Source organism: Rutidosis leptorrhynchoides, chromosome 1 (genome assembly GCF_046630445.1).
Source record: "Rutidosis leptorrhynchoides isolate AG116_Rl617_1_P2 chromosome 1, CSIRO_AGI_Rlap_v1, whole genome shotgun sequence".
Taxonomy (NCBI): domain Eukaryota; kingdom Viridiplantae; phylum Streptophyta; class Magnoliopsida; order Asterales; family Asteraceae; genus Rutidosis; species Rutidosis leptorrhynchoides.
Window position 1 is genome coordinate 633,961,080 of NC_092333.1, and position 21,565 is coordinate 633,982,644.

Genomic DNA, 21,565 nt, shown 5'->3' on the forward strand with positions numbered 1-21,565 from the left:
TTCTGTTGTTGGTTCATATCCATTAGCTATAAGTGTAGCTAACATTTCAGCTTCATCAATTGGTTCATTACCTTCTCCTAAAGAACATTCTCCTGTTCCTTGTAATTCTGGAAATTCTTCTAATAATTCTGCATGTGCATCTATAATTTGAATATAATAACATGTATCATCTGCAGATTGCGGTTGTTGCATTGATCTATCAACTGAAAAGGTAACACTCTCGTCCTCTATACTTAGGGTCAGTTTCTTACCGAACACGTCTATCATTGCTTTAGCCGTGTTTAAGAATGGTCTTCCTAATATGAGAGGAACTTGAGAATCTTCTTCCATGTCCAGAACAACAAAATCTACTGGAAATACTAAAGTACCAACTTTAACTAGCATGTTTTCCATTATCCCTCTAGGATATTTTATTGATCGATCAGCTAGTTGTATGCTTATTCTGGTTGGTTTCAATTCTCCAAGGTCTAGTTTAGCGTATAGTGAATATGGCATTAGATTTATACTAGCACCTAAATCTGCCAATGCTTCTATTGAACTAAGACTACCCAGAAAACATGGAATTATGAAACTTCCTGGATCAGATAGTTTTTCTGGTATCTTATTCAACAGCACTGCTGAACAATTAGCGTTCATAGTAACAGCCGAGAGTTCTTCCATTTTCTTTCTATTTGAGATTAGATCTTTCAAGAATTTAGCGTATCTAGGCATTCCTGAAATCACATCAATGAAAGGAAGATTTACATTTATCTGTTTAAACATATCCAAGAACTTGGATTGCTCGGCTTCAAGTTTCTCTTTCTTCATTTTACTCGGGTAAGGAAGTGGTGGTTGGTATGGTTTAACATAAGGTTTAGCCTTAACTGTGTTATCTTCATTAACCTTTTCAACTACCAGTTCTTTTTCCTTATCTTGATTAGGTTGGGGTTCTTGTGGAGTAGGAATAGCTTCATCAGAACTTACAGGTATTTCAGGTGGTTTAAGTGTTATACCACTTATTGTGGTAATAGCTTTAGCTGTTTCATTCCGGGGGTTAGCATTTGTATCACTAGGTAGACTTCCCGGTTTTCTTTCACCTATTAACCTTGCTAGGTTACTTACTTCTTGTTCCAGATTTTGAATAGAAGCTTGTTGATTTCTAAATGCTTGAGCATTTTGTTCATTAGTTTGTTTCTGAGATGTGAAAAACTGCGTTTGAGTTTCAACTAGCTTCGTCATCATATCTTCTAAATTCGGCTTTTTATCATCGGTTTGTTGTGGTGGTTTGTTTTGAAAATTAGGTCTTTGCTGATTGTAATTATTATTGGATACTTGTTGATTGCTAGGACCTTGTTGGTTGTTGTATGGAATATTTCGGTTATAATTCTGGTTTTGATTGTAAATCGGTCTTGGCGGTTGATAATTATTCTGATAATTATTTCCAGGCCTTTGGTTTATGTATGAAATATTCTCTCTTTGTTCCATTGTTAATTAAATACTGAGACAATCTTTTGTCAAATGTGGTCCTCCACATTGCTCACAACTAATTCGTATTGCGTGAATATCTTTAGTCATCTTTTCCATTCATCTCTCGACATCATCTATCTTTGCGGAAATGGAATCTAAGTCATGGCTAGAATCGGCTCTAGCTGCTTTAGATGATCTAACGATATCTTTTTCTTGGTGCCACTCATATGAGTGGGAAGCAGTGTTATCAATAATTTTGTAAGCATCAGTTTCGGTTTTCTTCATAATAGAACCACCAGCTGCTATATCTATGTCTTTCCTTGTAGTGATGTCGCATCCTTGGTAGAATATTTGTACTATTTGACAGGTGTCTAAACCATGTTGCGGACATCCTCTTAATAACTTTCCAAATCTAGTCCACGCCTCATATAGAGTTTCATTCGGCTTCTGTATAAACGTAACAATTTCTGCTTGAAGTCTTACGGCTTTAGATGCAGAAAAGAATTGTTTAAGAAATTTTTCAACTAAAACATCCCATGTATCAATCGCCCCTTCAGGTAACGATTCCAACCAATCTTTGGCTTCTCCCTTTAAAGTCCAGGGAAATAACATGAGATATATCTGTTCATCCTCCACTTCTCGAATTTTAAATAGTGTGCAGATCCTATTAAAGGTACGTAGATGTTCATTTGGATCTTCCTTCGGCGCACCACTAAATTGGCATTGATTAGTCACCATGTGTAGAATTTGTCCTTTGATTTCATAATCTGGCGCATTAATGTCTGGATGAGTAATTGCGTGACCTTGGCCAGTGCGTTTAGCTCTCATTCGGTCTTCCATACTTAAAGGTTCCAAATTCTCCATAATTGAATTTGTTGAATCGGAATCACTAGAGGATTCTGATTTAATGGTTCGTTCCTCAACAATCTCTGTTTGAATGATTGGTGGTTCCGGAGGAAAATTTAATGATTCAGGATCTACGAATCATTCCTGAATATTCTCCGGATTCTCAATTGTGAGGTCGGGTTCAAAAAATGGATTATCGGAAATTTGAACTGGAGTACTTGGTCGACTGGATGACGATTCTAAAGAAAAATCAACGGCAGTAATATTTGCTAAATGCCTTGATCTAGTTACAGGTGGTGAACGTACAAAAGGTGGTGAACGTCTTGCTCGGTGCATTCACTGAATATCCTATTAGTTTTTAAAAGGAAATAAAAATTATAATAAGTTATCCAATCAATAGACTTTTCTGATTTTGCCCACGTTTCGAATAGCCAAAAGATGCAGCAGAGGGGCAGGATTCGTTTGGTCTCAATATAATTGAGGACTGTTTGGCTCCAATAACCCGGTCCACGTACAAATCCAACTATTACTACGAACCAGAAAATTTTGATGTCTATCAATTTAACCACTTAAAATAAATTTTCGTAATTTTAAGAAATTTAGATAAGAAGTAGAATAAAAATCTATGTCCTAAAACTAGAATAGCGAGAAATAAGAAAGAAAAGAGCGCGTCGGAAAAAGGTCGAAAAAGAAAAATGGTTGAAAAATAAAAGGTGACGGAAAAATAAAAGAAACTTATAACACTTAAAAACACTTGACTAACCTAACCTTATTACTACAACTAACTTAAAATTATAATCGCAAATTGAGATTACTAATTGGAATGATAATTGATACATAGGTAAAAGTCGTCTAAAAATATTAAAGCTTACAGAAAAACTAAATCCCAAATGGAAATAACTTAAAAAGAAACTAAAACTTAAAAAGGCATCGCAAAATTCTAAAGTACCTAAATCTTAGTCTAAAGAAAAAGCACTTAAGGGATTTTACGGCAAAGCCTAAAAATCTAGAAGTAAAAATAACTATGGCAAAAACTAAGTTTAAAACTAAATATGAGCTAAAAATACAAATATTACGCTAAAACGATTAAAAAGGGACAAAATATAAAAATATACAAAAAGTTGTAAAAAGTACAATTTTTATAAAAATATTATTTTTATATTAATTATTTATTAAAACTATTAATTTTACAATTTAATTAAACTAATTTAACTAAAATATAAATTAAATAAAAAGTAAAACTAATTATAATAATAATAATTAATTAGGGTTAATAATAATAATAATTAATAATTATCCGTAATTAATGCTGAATTAGGGTTCTGTCGGTGTCAGAGTGTCTCCGCGAGTTGCGGTGCCCGAAGCAGATAACTCCGCGAGTCGCGGGGTTTCAAAATTCAACTCAGGTACAGTTTTGAAATTTTACGCGTTTTTTTATTTTTTTTTATTTTTTCTGTTTTATATTTTCTATTTATATCAAAATATTTATATAATAAAAACTTATATTTTAAAAATTAGAATAAAAATAGAACTACTTTATAATTTTATAAATAAAAATCTTAAAACTAGATTTATATATATATATATTTTTTATATGTTTTAAATAAAAACAAAATACTTAAATAAAACTTATATAAGAATAAAGAAACTTTATAAAACTTAAATATTTAACAAAATCTTAAAAATACTTATATTTTTGTTTTTCTTTTTATATTTTTGAATAATTAAAAACGTATTTTTATAAAGACGAATTTTAATAAAAGTAAACTAAAATTTTTTTTTTTTTATATTAGCGTTGCGCTTTCGGCTTTTAAGCGATTCCCCGGCAGCGGCGCCAAAAATAACTTGATGTTATGCGAGGTTTATATAAAATAGCTATTAATTTTACCAGGAAAATACTATTAAATACGATACAATTTTACAAAAGATATTTATTTATTTATAGAATGGATATACTTAAACCTTGCTACAACACTTATAGGCAGTGTACCTAATCGTACAGTAGTGTAGTTTTTAGTAAGTCCAGTTCGTTCCACAGGGAAAATCTTTAAACTAAGCTTAACGCTATATTAGTTTACTTTTATAAAAATACAAATATATATATAAGTAATATTATTATTATAAAGGGGGGGTTTTTACCATTTAATGACCGGTTTGTCGATTTTAAAACTTTAGTCGCAGTTAAAACCAAATGTAAAATAATAAATAAATACAAGACTTAATTTAAAGCGTAAAGTAAATAACGATAATGAAATTGCGAATAATAAAAGTGCGATAAAATAAACTTGCGATAATTAAAAATTATAATAATTAAAAGTGCAATTAAATACAATAACAATAAAAATGCGATAATTAGAAGTGCAATTAAATATAAAATAAAGGAAATTAAATATGAAATAAAAGAATTATGCTTATTTAAACTTCCGTAATCATGATGTTTGACGTGTTGATTTTAGTTTTATGCCCATGGGTTAATTGTCCTTTGTCCTGGATTATTTAATATGTCCGTCTGGTTTTTGTCCATAACAGTCCATCAGTCATAAATATAAAGTGCGAGTGTCCTCGTTAAATTATCCTTATACCCGAAGTTAAATATTCCAACTAATTAGGGACTTAAACTGTAACAAGATTTTAATACTTTGTTTAATAATTACACCAGGATGTCGACTGAGTGTAACCCAAGGTTTTAATATTTTGTTATCAATTATACCAAGTGTCCTTGTACATAATTTCACCCCTGTTTTAATTATTCTAGTGGCTATTAATCCATTCCCGTGTCCGGTTAAATGAACGATTATTCGTACATATAAATACCCCGCCCATCGTGTCCGATCGAGTGTATATGGTAATTTATAGGGACGCCCAATTGTAAATCTTTATATTAACATTAACAAACTATCATTTAGTTAAACAAATATAAAGCCCATTAATAGCCCATAGTCTAATTTCCACAAGTGTCGTTCTTTTGTCCAAACCCCAATTATGGTACAAAGCCTAATTACCCAATTTTAGTAATTAGCCCAACATCATGATTACTTCGGATTAAATAAGCATAATAATAACTTAGCTACGAGACATTAAATTAAAAAGGTTAAACATAACTTACAATGATTAAAAATAGCGTAGCGTTACACGGACAAAATTTCGACTTACACCCTTACAACATTTGCTAACATACCCTTATTATTAGGATTAAAATTAAAATTAAAATTAAAATTAAAATATAAATATAAATATTTACGTATAGATATAGAGAGGATGGATATATGTTGGTTTTTGCGATCAGAATTCGTTTGCTTTTATAGGGATTTTCAGAATTTGGGGCTCCGCGACTCGCGGCCCTTTTTGCCTTCAAACTCCGCGAGTCGCGGAGTTTGTAAATACAGCTCACTCATTTTGGAGTCTTTCTTGTCGACGGATTTTTATTATTTATATAACATATAAATAATTATAAGAATTATTTAAATATTATAATATATTTATGTGCATAGTTGACTTGTAATTTTTAGTCCGTTGCGTCGAGCGTTGAGAGTTGACTCTGGTCCTGGTTCCGGATTTTCGAACGTCCTTGCGTACAATTTAATATCTTGTACTTTGCGTTTTGAATCTTGTACTCTTGTAATTTTCGAGACGTTTCTTATCAATAATTGGAACCTCTTTGATTGTCTTTTGTACTTTTGAGCTTTTTGGTCGTTTGCGTCTTCAATTCGTCGAATCTGTCTTTTTTCTTCACCTTTTATTATTTAAACGAATATCACTTTTAAATAGAACAATTGCAACTAAAAGCTTGTCTTTCTTGAGGAATAATGCTATGAAATATATGTTCGTTTTTAGCATTATTAGTATCACAAACTTTATTACCTATCACTTTCTCATACTCATCTCCTTTTCTTGGAAACGGGATGGGTGGTTTGTATGGTGCCACCACTGGCTTTACATACTCTGGTGGTGGTTGTGGTGTTGTAACTTCTTCATTGTTACTCACATCAAAAACCTTCTCATCTTCTGATGCTGGTTTTTCAGAATTCGTTGACACCATATTAACATTCTCATTCCGAGGATTTACTTCAGTATTACTCGGTAGCTTCCCTTGTTCCCTCTCACTCATCATGCTAGCAAGAGTAACTACGTGTTTTTCTAGATTCAAAATGGAAGCTTGTTGAGTTCTTAATGACTGATCAAACCTCTCATTTGTTTGTGTTTGAGATGTTATAAATTGTGTTTGAGATTCCATTAGCTTTGCCATCATTTCTTCCAGATTTGGCTTTTTCTCTTCGGTTTGTTGTGGTGGTTTATATAAGCTAGGTTTTCGTTGATTGAAAGTGTTGTTTTGGGTTGGTTGGTTATTTGGAATTTGTTGGTTGTACGAGTTATTGTTAGGTCCATTTGGATTGTAAAGAATGTTTTGATTTCGATTGAAGTTTGTCCTTGGCGGTTGATAATTATTTTGATAATTATTTCCCGGCCTTTGGTTCATGTAGGAAACATTCTCACGTTGTTCCATCGTTTGTTCGATGTGACAATCTTTCATTAAGTGTGGTCCACAGCATTGCTCACAACTGATTCGTATTGCGTGAATATCTTTAGTCATTTTTTCCATTCGTCTCTCGAAAGCATCTATTTTTGCGGAAACAGAATCAAAGTCCTGGCTAGAATCGGCTCTAGCCGCTTTAGATGATCGAAAAATATCTTTTTCTTGATGCCACTCATGAGAGTGGGAGGCTGTATTATCAATTATCTTGTGAGCTTCAGTTGCGGTTTTCTTCATAATGGAACCACCAGCTGCTATGTCGATGTCTTTTCGTGTAGTAATATCGACACCTTGGTAGAATATTTGTACTATTTGATAAGTATCTAAACCGTGCTGAGGACATCCTCTCAACAATTTTCTGAATCTTGTCCACGCCTCATATAATGTTTCATTTGGCTTTTGCGTGAACGTAACAATTTCTCCTTGAAGTCTCACGGCTTTAGATGCCGGAAAGAATTGTTTAAGAAAATTTTCAACTAAAACATCCCATGTATCAATCGTCCCTTCAGGTAACGATTCTAACCAATCTTTGGCTTCTCCCTTTAAAGTCCAGGAAAATAACATGAGATATATCTGTTCATCCTCAACTTCTCTGATTTTGAATAGAGTACAGATCCGATCAAAGGTTCGAAGATGTTCGTTTGGATCTTCCTTCGGCGTACCACTATATTGACATTGATTAGTCACCATGTGTAGGTGATATTGCTCAAATTAGACATATCTTTAGTCGCAATATCAAGTTCTATCGTTGTTTATTTCGTGTGTAAACATAGTATTTTCGTTTGTATTCTATTTTATTGTAAAATAGTTAGAATCATTGTGTAATTGAAGAAATATAGAAGATTTTGGATGATACTACTCAGAGATCGAAAACAAGTCAAAAAGTCGATGAATAGTAGAGTGCGCCACGGGTGTGCGCTCAGCTCACTCGTCCAGATTTTGATCAGAGAATCTCCAGAGATGAATAGTAGAGTGCGCCAAGGGTGTGCGCTCAGCTCACTCAGTGCGCTCAGTGCACTTTCTCCGCGCACTCTGACGTGTAAAGCAGATCTGAAAGTGCAACTCGAGCTGTAAAGTGGAATTGTGGTAGGTGAACAGTGCGCGCTGCGCACGTGCTTTTGTGCGCTCGGCGCACCCTACTTTCCGGCTACTGTTCAGCCTTTTTAAACCCCTTTTCAGCTTCATTCTTGAGACACCACTACACAGTCATTTTCAGAGGCAGAGGTTACGATTCAAGGTGATCCTTGGAGTAATCCAGGATCACCTAATCCATCATTTCAATTCGGAATCAAGAATCATCGGGATCATCATCCAAGATTCATATTAAAGGTCGATTCTTGTTATCACAATGAATTCTATCTTTATTTCCAGTTTTTAATTGTCTTTAAATATGATTGTTAGCTAGTTCTTGTTATGTTCATCTAGATAAATAACCGAGATGTTGAATGTTTACTTTTGATTGATTGTTCTTATGCATGATAGTTTGATGTTTGAATAAAAGAACCATTCTTGTTAAGTTTAATCTTTTCGATTCAATTAGTTAGTATACTTGTTCAACTAAGGAACACCATCTTATTGATTTAGTATATTCATTTGCACCTAGTGACAAGTGTTTGCCCGTCTTTTACCAAAAGGGGTAAGTTGCGTTCAAACGATTACTCTATATAGGAATGTAAGAACGACTCTTGTATACACTTTCGGATAGCTTAATTGATATGTGTAGTTGTCTAGGAGAACGATATAGGGATCCTATTACTACACTTAATTGATTACTTGGGTTGGGTGAATTGAGCATTTAACCGGACCAAGGGAATGAACTAAGCTAAACCATTAGTTGACATAGGAGTGGATCATGTACAATACATCATTGGCATGATCATCATTCAAGTCTTTAGACTAGTTGAATTAGTTGATTACAAATAGGAGGTCTTAGATGACAAGAACATCACTTGCATCGTGTAATCCCGTTTGAGTGTTTGCGCAAGACTACTCTTGATAAATCGATCAATTAGTTCTCATGCATAGTCAATCAATCCGGTCTTAAACCATAATAACATTCAATATCGAGGGTAAAAAGTCTACATGAGCATATTCCTTTAATTTGATATAAAAACTATCTTTTCTTTTTTATAAATCTAAAATACCAAAAATATTGTCTTTTAATCTTATTCCTTTATTGATTTGCCCATCGTTAAAGGGCAACCCAATATCTTGTATTTGTTTGATTTCATTTTATCTAGTTAAATCCCAATTTAGTTTTTACAATCTTAACTTGCACATATAACTGTCCTTGGAACGATGCACGTATTTTACCATTATCTATACTACTACACGATCGGGTACACTGCCCGTTAGTGTGTGTAATTTTTAAAACCGGTATTTTTCATACAACAATTCATATACCACGTTTCGCACATCAAGTTTTTGGCGCCGCTGCCGGGGACAGTTGTGTCAAGATAAGAATTGTTAACTAAGTTGTGATTATTATTTTTTAGATTTTATCTTTTTTTTTTGTAGAGTTTTTATTATTTTTTATCACTGTTTAGTGTCGGTGCTTTTATTCTTTTCTAGTTTTTGTCAGTTGCAGGGAAATGGTTGACCACAAGAATATGACAATGGGTGGGAGAATGAGAGTAGAACGAAGGAAACTAATCGAATTATATTTATCTCCTAGTGTTACCAACGAGGGGTACCAAGAGAAAGAAGAAGATGAAGTTGTGGTTAACACTAAAAACATGTCTATGAAAGAGAGGATGATAGTCGAAGGTTTTTGCCCGTGTTTTTATGGGTCTTGGCAATGTTGCATGAATCCGGATGTAAAACATTCGAGTCCCCTACCCACTATGAAACTCGCTACCGATCATTATTCACCATTGATTCTGTTTCTGGAACATTCAAATGTGACAGAGTCCAGTCTAGCTCCATAACTTATAACTTCACAATTTATTTTGCAAGACGAACTGGTTGTTAAAAAATATACTCGTTTAGATCCACTTTCTGAGCTTTTGCAGGATTTCTCCGAGTTACATTCTTACTCTTCTACTTATAAAGATGAGATTGTGGTAAAGGAGGAAAACGGTTTGCTACTCATTCTCATGGCTAATGGTTATGAACCTACAACTGAAGAATTAAAGGAATTGAAGCTGGAAATTGAGCCCCGCTCAATAGTTGAGATTCACAGCGGGTCCACACTTATTCCAGAGGATGTCAATTTGGGGAAGACAATCTTTAAAGACCCATTTGACCAAGATCCAACAATAAGAATAAAAGTTTTACTGAAATCCGCATTTGGAGAGGAGTCGTATGTTAACCCTCCGGTTAGGTCATCCTTTTTCGGAAAACTGAAAAAAGAGTTATCTCATATAATATACACCACCCGAGGTGTTAATGATTGGCTCACTATTCTGATTCGTGGAACTTTTTCCACCGACTTCACGTCTCGTCCGATAAAGTGTGGGGGAGTTTAACCCCACTAGGCATTAAATTCTGGGGTCGAGTCGAGTGCATGACGCGTTAATAAAAGTGCACGATGTTTTTCAAAGTTTTAGTGACACTAGCATTAAAATTCAACATGGTACCTATCAAATTAGAATTTGTGTGATAAAGATCAAGGAATGAAGGATGCGCCATCGCTCACCTATATTCCACGATCTCCGGTTATTGAACCTAGGTTTTTCGAACTCCTTTTTCTCACTATTTCCCTCTCGAATTTAAATTTTACTGATTTTAAGTAATGAGGGCATTATTTAATCTTAAGTGTGGGGGATAGTATAAATTCTCGCGGGTATTCAAACAGTGTTCAACTTGGCTCATTTTCGTAATTTAATGGGAAATTTTAAATAATTTTGAAATAAAAGTCTTAACGAAAAAGCCAAGTGTGGGGGATTTTACCAATCTTTTCGAATTACTATCACCAAATTTTGCTAAGAAAAATGTTTAAAATACTTTTGGCTTGAAAGGAAAAAGAATAATGTCACTAAACCTAAAGGATGTATCTAGTCCATCCTTGAAGGAAATAAAGTCTTCCGAATGTTACCTTCCTTGATATAGCAAACTTCCTAAACTATGTCATTTCATACCAATATCATTTCACGATATAAAGGTAAAGTGGGAAGGGAAAGACTTGAACTTTCAAACCCGAAAATAAACTTGGTAGGGTAAATCCAAGTCGCTATCCAATGTAAGACAGATTACGGTGAATAAGCTGGAGCAGGATCTGTCCCACGTGATAGCTTAGTCTTCGCAGTTTTAACCCTTGAATTAAAATGTACAAATTGTCATGAAAGACCGATATTAATATCGCGTCAGGGAGTGCCCGGTTAAGAGTTCCATGATACTACAATCATGGGGGCGGATAGCTTGCTAATCGCTGACTAAGACTTCGGTTTTCAGTTACCCTCAACCGGAATTTGAGGTTAAAATCGGAAAACATGTCTAGTGTAAAAACTAGCATGACATTTTCAAAATAATAAAACATTTTCACAAGATCCAATTTTCCCTAAGGATCCAAATTTTTCGGAACTTACAACAAAGTTCATTTCTCCCGAGCAATCCAAATGTGTGCATGTATTTCATATATTGTGTGTGTACTGATAATGCTAAAAACGAACATATATTTCATAGCATTATTCCTCAAGAAAGACAAGCTTTTAGTTGCAATTGTTCTATTTACAAGTGATATTCGTTTAAATAATAAAAGGTGAAGACAAAAGACAGATTCGACGAATTGAAGACGCAAACGACCAAAAAGCTCAAAAGTACAAAATACAATCAAAAGGGTTCCAATTATTGATGAGAAACGTCTCAAAATTACAAGAGTACAAGATTCAAAACGCAAAGCACAAGATATTAAATTGTACGCAAGGACGTTCGAAAATCCGGAACCAGGACTAGAGTCAACTCTCAATGCTCGACGTAACGGACTAAAAATTACAAGTCAACTATGCACATAAATATAATATAATATATAATTAATTCTTAAAATTAATATATATATATTATATTATATTTAAAAAACGTCGGCAAATTAAAAGACAAAATGGTGTGAGCTGGTTTTACGAACTCCGCGAGTTGCGGAGTTTGAAGAAGAAAAAGGCCGCGAGTCGCAGAGCCCCAAAGTTTGAAAATCCCTATAAAAGCCAGCGCAATTCGACGTAAAATATATCCATAATCTATCTCTCTCTTAATATATACGTAAATATATATATATATATATATATATATATAATTTATATTTTAATTTTAATTTTAAATCCTAATAATAAGGGTATGTTAGCGAATGTTGTAAGGGTGTAAGTTGAAATTCTGTCCGTGTAACGCTACGCTATTTTTAATCATTGTAAGTTATGTTTATGTTATTTTCATTAATGTCTCGTAGCTAAGTTATTATTATGCTTATTTAATACCGAAGTAATTATGATGTTGGGCTAAAAATATTAAAATTGGGTAATTGGGCTTTGTACCATAATTGGGGTTTGGATAAAAGAACGACACTTGTGAAAATTAGACTATGGGCTATTAATGGGTTTTATATTAACTAAACAATACCTTGTTAATTTAATATACAAACTTATAATTCGACGTATTTATATATAACCACATACGCTTGACTGGGTACGGTGGGCGGGATATCTATAAATACCAATAATTATTCATTTTACCGGACACGGAACTGGATTAATAGTTAATAGACTTGTTGAAACAGGGGTGAATTATATTCAAGGGTAATTGGTGTAATTGTTAACAAAGTAGTAAAACCTTGGTTTACACGCAGTCGATAACCTGGTGTATTCATTAAACAAAGTATTAAAACCTTGTTACAATTCGAATCCCCAATTAGTTGAAATATTTGACTTCGGGAATAAGAATAATTTGACGAAGGCTTTCGCTCTTTATATTTATGACTGATGGACTATTATGGACAAATCCGTATGGACATATTAAATAATCCAGGAAAAAGAACAATTAACCCATGGGCATAAAACTAAAATCAACACGTCAAACATCATGATTACGGAAGTTTAAATAAGCATAATTCTTTTATTTCATATTTAATTTCCTTTATTTTATATTTAATTGCACTTCTAATTATCGTACTTTTATTTATTGTTATTGTATTTAATTGCACTTTTAATTATCGTACTTTTTAATTATCGCAATTTTATTTTATCGTTATTTACTTTACGCTTTAAATTAAGCCTTGTATTTATTTTTAATATTTTACATTAGGTTTTAACTGCGACTAAAGTTTTAAAAAGCGACAAACCGGTCATTAAACGGTAAAAACCCCCCTTTATAATAATAATATTACTTATATATATATTTGTATTTTTATAAAATAAAACTAATATAGCGTTAAGCTTTGTTAACAGATTCCCTGTGGAACGAACCGGACTTACTAAAAACTACACTACTGTACGATTAGGTACACTGCCTATAAGTGTTGTAGCAAGGTTTAAGTATATCCATTCTATAAATAAATAAATATCTTGTGTAAAATTGTATCGTATTTAATAGTATTTTCCTGCTAAAATTTATAAGCTATTTTATATACACCTCGCATAACATCATGTACCTCAATGAGTGTGTATTCCTAATTGTGTAACATGTGTTTCATATAGCGTGAGTTTGTGTTCCAAAAGAACGTATGTGTTTCGTGTACTTCGTGTGACTAGTGTAAACTTGTGTACTATATCGTGTGAGTGTGATTCCTATTATTGTGTTCTCCAATAAATGTGTGTGTATTCTATTTTGTGTTTTGTATTAGTATTTTTGAAACAAGACTTGCTTGAGGACAAGCAAGAGTTAAGTGTGGGGGATTTGATATTGCTCCAATTAGACATATCTTTAGTCGTAATATCAAGTTCTATAGTTGTTTATTTCGTGTGTAAACATAGTATTTTCGTTTGTATTCCATTTTATTGTATAATAGTTAGAATCATTGTGTAATTGAAGAAATATAGAAGATTTTGGATGATACTACTCAGAGATCGAAAACAAGTCAAAAAGTCGATGAATAGTAGAGTGCGCCAAGGAGTGCGCCATGGGTGTGTGCTCAGCTCACTCGTCCAGATTTTGATCAGAGAATCTCCAGAGATGAATAGTAGAGTGCGCCAAGGAGTGCGCCAAGGGTGTGCGCTCAGCTCACTCAGTGCGCTCAGCGCACTTTCTCCGCGCACTCTGACGTGTAAAGCAGATCTGAACGTGCAACTCGAGCTGTAAAGTGGAATTGTGGTAGGTGAACAGTACGCGCCGCGTACGTGCTTTTGTGCGCTCGGCGCACCCTACTTTCCAGCTACTGTTCAGCCTTTTTAAACCCCTTTCCAGCTTCATTCTTGAGACACCACTACACAGTCATTTTCAGAGGCAGAGGTTACGATTCAAGGTGATTCTTGGAGCAATCCAGGATCACCTAATCCATCATTTCAATCCAGAATCAAGAATCATCAGGATCATCATCCAAGATTCATATCAAAGGTCGATTCTTGTTATCACAATGAATTCTATCTTTATTTTCAGTTTGTTATTGTCTTTAAATATGATTGTTAGCTAGTTCTTGTTATGTTCATCTAGATAAATAACCGAGATGTTGAATGTTTACTTTTGATTGATTGTTCTTATGCATGATAGTTTGATGTTTGAATAAAAGAACCATTCTTGTTAAGTTTAATCTTTTCGATTCAATTAGTTAGTATACTTGTTCAACTAAGGAAAACCATCTTGTTGATTTAGTATATTGATTTGCACCTAGTGACAAGTGTTTGCCCGTCTTTTACCAAAAGGGGTAAGTTGCGTTCAAATGATTAATCTATATAGGAATGTAAGAACGACTCTTGTATACACTTTCGGATAGCTTAATTGATATGTGTAGTTGTCTAGGAGAACGATCAATTCCCTAGAATTTGTTATACATATTTTCACTACTCAATTCCATATAGCTAATAGGTGTTAGAAATTTGCCTTATCTAGTGACGTTTATAGGGATCCTATTACTACACTTAATTGATTACTTGGGTTGGGTGAATTGAGCATTTAACCAGACCAAAGGAATGAACTAAGCTAAACCATTAGTTGACATAGGAGTGGATCATGTACAACACATCATTGGCATGATCATCATTCAAGTCTTTAGACTAGTTGAATTAGTTGATTACAAATAGGAGGTCTTAGATGACAAGAACATCACTTGCATCGTGTAATCCCGTTTGAGTGTTTGCGCAAGACTACTCTTGGTAAACCGATCAATTAGTTCTCATGCATAGTCAATCAATCCGGTCTTAAACCATAATAACATTCAATATCGAGGGTAAAAAGTCTACATGAGCATATGTGACGATCGCTCCAAATCCATATGGACAATACGTCATTCATTGATTTCATTGCGAGGTATTTGACCTCTATATGAAACGTTTTGTAAACATTGCATTCTTTTGAAAAGGCACACCATAAATAAATATTTAAATCAAAGGTTTTCGACATCTGATGATTTCTACATATAGACAATCACCGTAAATAATAGTTTACATTAGTACTTCCGTTGACAATGCAGTCAAAATAAGATACATAGTGATGATTTGGTGAATGCAACATTTTCTTGAAAAATATGTCATGTAAGACTTCACGCACATAGCTTGTCTAGCATATAAGCAAACAGCGGAAGACTTCTAGGGAACCTGAGAATAAACATGCTAACAAGTGTCAACACAAAGGTTGGTGAGTTCATAGTTTTAGTGTTTCGCATAATCTGTATATAAAAGTGGATCACAAGATTTCAGTTATTTCATCCAGAAACGTTTATCAATAGATTCTATAAGATTGAGCACCCTAGTAACTAAGCTTTAACGTTTATATAATAAGTACCCCTGTGTTTAACATGCAACCAACATGTACGATACACTCAAATAGCATACGTCTGTTTTATAGTTCAGGCTAGGGTTTCTATACCTGGAACAGACGGGGATGTCAAGCCCTATGGATCCATATACCACTACTCGCACCCACCAGTTCTTATAACCGGCAGTTACTAGTTACCAAAGCTAAGGAATTTTCGGTTCAAACTCAGTGTAGAATTTAGTATGTACTTGTATCCATTGCGTTTAAAATAAAGTGCATGTATTCTCAGCCCAAAAATATAGATTTCAAAAGCTATTAAAAAGGGAGCAAATGAAACTCACCTCAGCAGCATATAAAGTCGTTCACCAAAATGTGACTGAAACTCGGAATATCAAATAATCGTAGATCTCAACCTAGAGAACATATGTTGGTTAATAAATGTCTATCAAGCTAGGTCAGGTCATAGTGTATCATAATCTTAATGCTCGATATCGACATACAAAAGTTATCCAAAGTTGTTTCAAAAAGTCAATTTCGACAATAGTTCAACAAACGAGACGTACTTTATATAAGGATTCATTTACTCGGCTGGTAATATTTAAAAATCTATTTTATCAATATTGTAAACAAATTGTTTAAATCTTAATTGTAGATTCAAAAGCAATTTCAATTATCATCAATCATAATTCAGTTGATCATATCTTTTAATCCGTTCATCGAAACTATTCGATATCTAAATGAAAAGTCATTGATTTTTCGCCAGCTTTCCAAAAACATGTATATCATATACCTTTTACCAGTAATATATGTATCTAATTCATGATTCATTATAAACTGTTTAGCGACGAAATTTAGCATACAAGCATGTATAAATATATATACTCGAGCACTAGACATGGATACACAATTAATATATAAAAGCTAAATTATGAGTGCTTACGTAACAGTATTGAGATTCAATATTGTAGGAAAGTACGTAGACGTAACAGAGATGATAAACACTAGGTTTGATTCATAAATATACCCCCGAACATTACCCATAACCTCCATGGCAATAACCCATAATTTCATTAGCTCTATCCCGCTTGAAAACCATTTTGAAAGTGACACGCTCATAATCTCGTCGTAGTATTTTTTGTATAATACTAATTAATATTAATAATACTAATAATAATAAGATTAATAATAATATTAATCTTAATCTTAATAATAATAATAATAATAATAATAATAATAATAATAATAATATAAATAATATAAATAAGTTATACGGAGTGTAAGATGAAAGAAATATATATCACAAAAACTGAATTCGATCGCTTTATAAAGACTTGGCCTAAAAAAGTACCCCATGCGATCGCATGGTATTTGTGCTTCAAGGCCATGCGATCGCATGGCCCTCTGATCCAGCTCACAAACTTTTATTTTCTTGTTTGTCGACATATTTATTTATTAATATATAATATATATAATTTATATTAATTAATTATATATTATATTATATTCTCGTGCATAGTTGACTTGAAATTTTTGTTCCGATAAGTCGTACATCGTCACTCGACTTATGTCCCGGTTCCGGTTTTTCGAGTGTCCCTTCATACGCTGAGAAAACTTGTAATTTATATTTTGGGACACGTACTTTTGTCAAAATATAGCCTTAAATTATCCCTAAATTATATCACCCAAAGTGTATCTTAAACTTTCGAGTGTTTTGGTCATTTACTTCTATAAATTATTGTCTCGCTATTTATTAAAATACATTTTAAAATCATTTGAAATTGTTATATTGCATATTGTTTATACATATAAACTTAAATTCATGTAATTCATTTATGTGTCATCGTTTATTTCTCAAACATTCTAATTAACATAACTAAATATCAATTGAATCAATAACTGAATGTTATTATTGTTTTCAAATAACCTGAAGCTATATATTCATAAATATATATTCAATATACTTAAACACGTTCTAAATATACGTTGCAAGTTGTTCATAGATTCAATTCTAACAGTTAATATTCCTTATTATTGTATGTGTCCAAATTACGTTATTTAAACAAACACTTTACCATTAATTCCGAATACCGTTAAACATGAATGATTTCCCAAATCAACGTGGACCTTACAACAGAGACCCGTAATAATATCATAATCCTTAAGGGACTCAGTAAATATCTTTTAATTCAATCGTTTAGCATAATCTTTTAACTTCATAGTTAAATATATCAATCAGATAATCAAACCAATATGTTTAATGCACAGTATCGTTTACTTAACACTTTGTTACGTTTTCAAGTTATAGTATATGTATCTATTTACATATAATTGTTGGCGAATCTTTGAGAACAATCGAGGAGTAATTGAATAGTTCAAGATTTTGAGATTCAACTTCATAGACTTTGCTTATCGTGTCGGAAACGTTAAAGATTAAGTTTAAATTTGATCAGAAATTTTCGGGTCATCACAGTACCTCCCCGTTAAAGAAATTTCGTCCCGAAATTTGAGTGAGGTCGTCATGGCTAACAATAAAAATGTTTTCATGATGAATATGAGTTGATAAATAGAATTTTTATCACCGTTGAATAATATGGATAAAACAATCTAATTACTCGAAGCGTATGAGGGAAGTTATCGTAATGGAGAATAGAGATGCGTCTTATCTCTTGACGTAGTAACGATTGATTTTCGGAATTTAAGGAATAGAAAATCTTCATAATCTAAATAAGATTTGATTCTTCGAAATTTAAGGAAATTAAGATTTCCTTTGATTAAATGCGTAATCTGCCTCGATTGTTATGTCAGATATTTCGCTATAAATTGACCTCTTCCATTTCACTTATTTTCACCACTCCTATAATCTTCTTCCTTATTTAATACTTCCAAAAGATTGTGAAAATGCTTCATCCAGTTCTGATTCTTGATATACTCCTAACTTTCATATCTATCATTCTTCTTTTTCATCTGCCGCCGGAGGAATCTGTGACGACCCGAAAATTTCCGACCAAATTTAAACTTAATCTTTATATGATTTCGACTCGATAAGCAAAGTCTATTAAACTGAGTCAACAGATTTTGAACCATTTACATAGATTCACTTGACCTTGACCATTACCGACGATTCACGAACAATTGTTGTAAGTAAGTAAGTAAGTAAGTAAGTATATATATATATATATATATATATATATATATATATATATATATATATATATATATATATATATATATATATATATATATATATATATATATATATCTATGTGTGTGTGTGTGTGTATAATAATTTGAAATAATATATGGTAATTGTAAGAGTTAAATTGTAGAATAATAAATGATATAATAATTAAGTTGTCATTAAACTATTAATATAACATACAATTTCTGTATATATATATTAAGTGCATATGATAATAGAAAAGGTGTAAATATTCAAATTTTACATAATTAATGAATTGTAAAATTAATATATGAAATTATAATATGGTTACGATATTATTATTATTAGTACTTCCATTAAAATAAATAGTAAAAATTATATTGATACCAGTATTATTAATATTATTAATTTAATACATAAAATAAAAATATGAGATTTGATAAGCATAGTTTGTTGTATCAACATTATTAGTAGTACTCTTATTACTAGTATTAATATTAATATCAGTATTATTATTCATATTATTAAGGTATATACTAGATAGATATGAAAAACGAAACATGTAACTAGTGATTATTAGTATTATTATTAAGTACTATCATTAAAAATTATAATTTTTATTATTATCATTAATAATATGATCATTACCATTTTTATAGTTATTATTATATTTACCAGTATTTATTATCATTATTATTAGTTATATATTTTTTCTTTTCTTATTAACATTATAAATATTTTGAAAATAAATAATATTAATATTATTGTAACCAAAATTATTATAAATAAAATTAGTATGATTATTATAATGGTCAATAATAATATTATTATTAATTTCATTAAGATTAATATAACTTATTATTAACACTCTTATTATTATTAATATTATATTATTATCAATTGTATTTAGATTATTTATTATTAATATAATTATAAAAATGAATATTAATAATAATTACATAGTTCATACGTACTATTAGGGACCCAATTCTGTTTCAAGTCCCTCTCAATCTGTTCAATTATCAACTACAATTCATAGAAAAATCCAAATCAGTAAGATCACATCCAGCTTTATAATTCTTTTATTTAGTTATTTTTCTTATTTTCTATTGATATTTTTTTTGGAATATGTTTGATGTCAATATCACAAATCCATTGAGAATTAATTTAACTGTTAACTCATGTAATCAAACGTGTTATATAAAGAATCACTACTGCAATTCATAAATTAAAAATAGAGAAAAATTAAGATAAAACCCAGCAAACCCGTTTTATACCCATGTCCTTGTTTTTTTTTTTTAAACATTGAATTCAAGTTTAATTCACGAATCCTTAAATGCAGTCCTGTTGTAAACCTTCCATTTAAACTATATGCACAATTGCTAACTCCAATTTTTCCTAACGAGTTTTAATTTTGGAGTCAAACTTTCGATTTCAAAAGTCAACTTTTTTGTTCATTGTAAAATTCGATCTCCAGTGGATATTTTAGGTTCAATCAAGGATACGGTTAGATTATATGAGTGATTTGAAACTACTTTCGTGTTGTAACAATTGTCCAAATCCTTATAAAACTCGAAATCATATTTTTTTTTTTTGAAGGTAGCGACGAACACAGCAGAGGGACTGTTATGATTTTTATTTTATTTTTCGTTTCGTTTTTTAACTAAATCAAGGGATTATATAGATATATTATATAAGGCTTGAAAGTCCTAGATCTATTTAGTTAAACCGTTGATATTGAGAACTTGGGGCCTGAGTGATACGAGCTTGAAGATGAAGGAGGGAAAGAAACATAATCTGTTTAAATAAATATAGGAATGGTTTATAACAGAAAACAAACAAGCAGAAGAATGGTAAAGGTTAGTGTCGGGAAGCGAGAGGTCGCGGGTTCTAGCCCCGTCGAGGGCAATTCTTTTTAGGATGCTTTTTGAAAGGGTATACATATTTCATTACTTTTATTATTATTATTATTCTTATTATTATTATTATTATTATTATTATTATTATGTTAATAATAATAATTATTATTATTATTATTATAATTATTATTATTAGTGTTGTTATTATTAGATATTGTTATTATTACTTGTAATATAATTACTAGTGTTAATATTAATATTATTATTATCATATAGGATTTCTAATGTTGTTGCCAATATAAATGCTATCATTTAAAAATGTAACTTTATTATTTTAACTACTAGTATAAGTATTATTATAATTAGGATTATCATTATTATCGTTACTATAAAAATAACGAAAACTTGTTTATTTATCATTAATATTAGTATTAGTATCCTTTTATAATTATTAGTATTATTATGATTACGACCACTAATAATTACTATTAAAACCATAATTATTATTAAAATTTCTAATATCGTTACAAATATTATTTTTATCATTTTACCAACTGTATTAAAATTATCATTTTTATTATCATTACTAAATGTATTATTAGTATTATTATTTATATTATAAGTATTACTAAAATTATCATGATATTAAAACGATCCTTCTATTAAAAATTATTTTATTATCATTGTTAATTTTATAACAAGTGAATAATATACATGTGAGAATATATTTATATTACATATAAGTATGTATTAATAATATTATCAAATTTTATATAAATATTCATATATAATAAATTAGGTGTTCTTAACATTATATTAATCAGATAAATATATACATAATATATAATTTAAGGATATAATATATATATTTGTTCGATTACGAATATACGT

The 21,565-nt window shown here is 31.3% G+C and overlaps 1 protein-coding gene and 1 non-coding gene across 2 annotated transcripts in view; one reads left to right on the forward strand and one right to left on the reverse strand.

Annotated features, from left to right (window-relative positions):
* LOC139885659 (probable linoleate 9S-lipoxygenase 5) overlaps positions 1–21,565 on the reverse strand; it is a 178,250-nt gene that overhangs the window by 66,354 nt on the left and 90,331 nt on the right. The window lies entirely within an intron of this gene.
* On the forward strand, positions 7,149–7,255 carry LOC139887049 (small nucleolar RNA R71). Its single transcript, XR_011772901.1, has one exon. It is a non-coding gene; the product is annotated as a small nucleolar RNA R71 (small nucleolar RNA).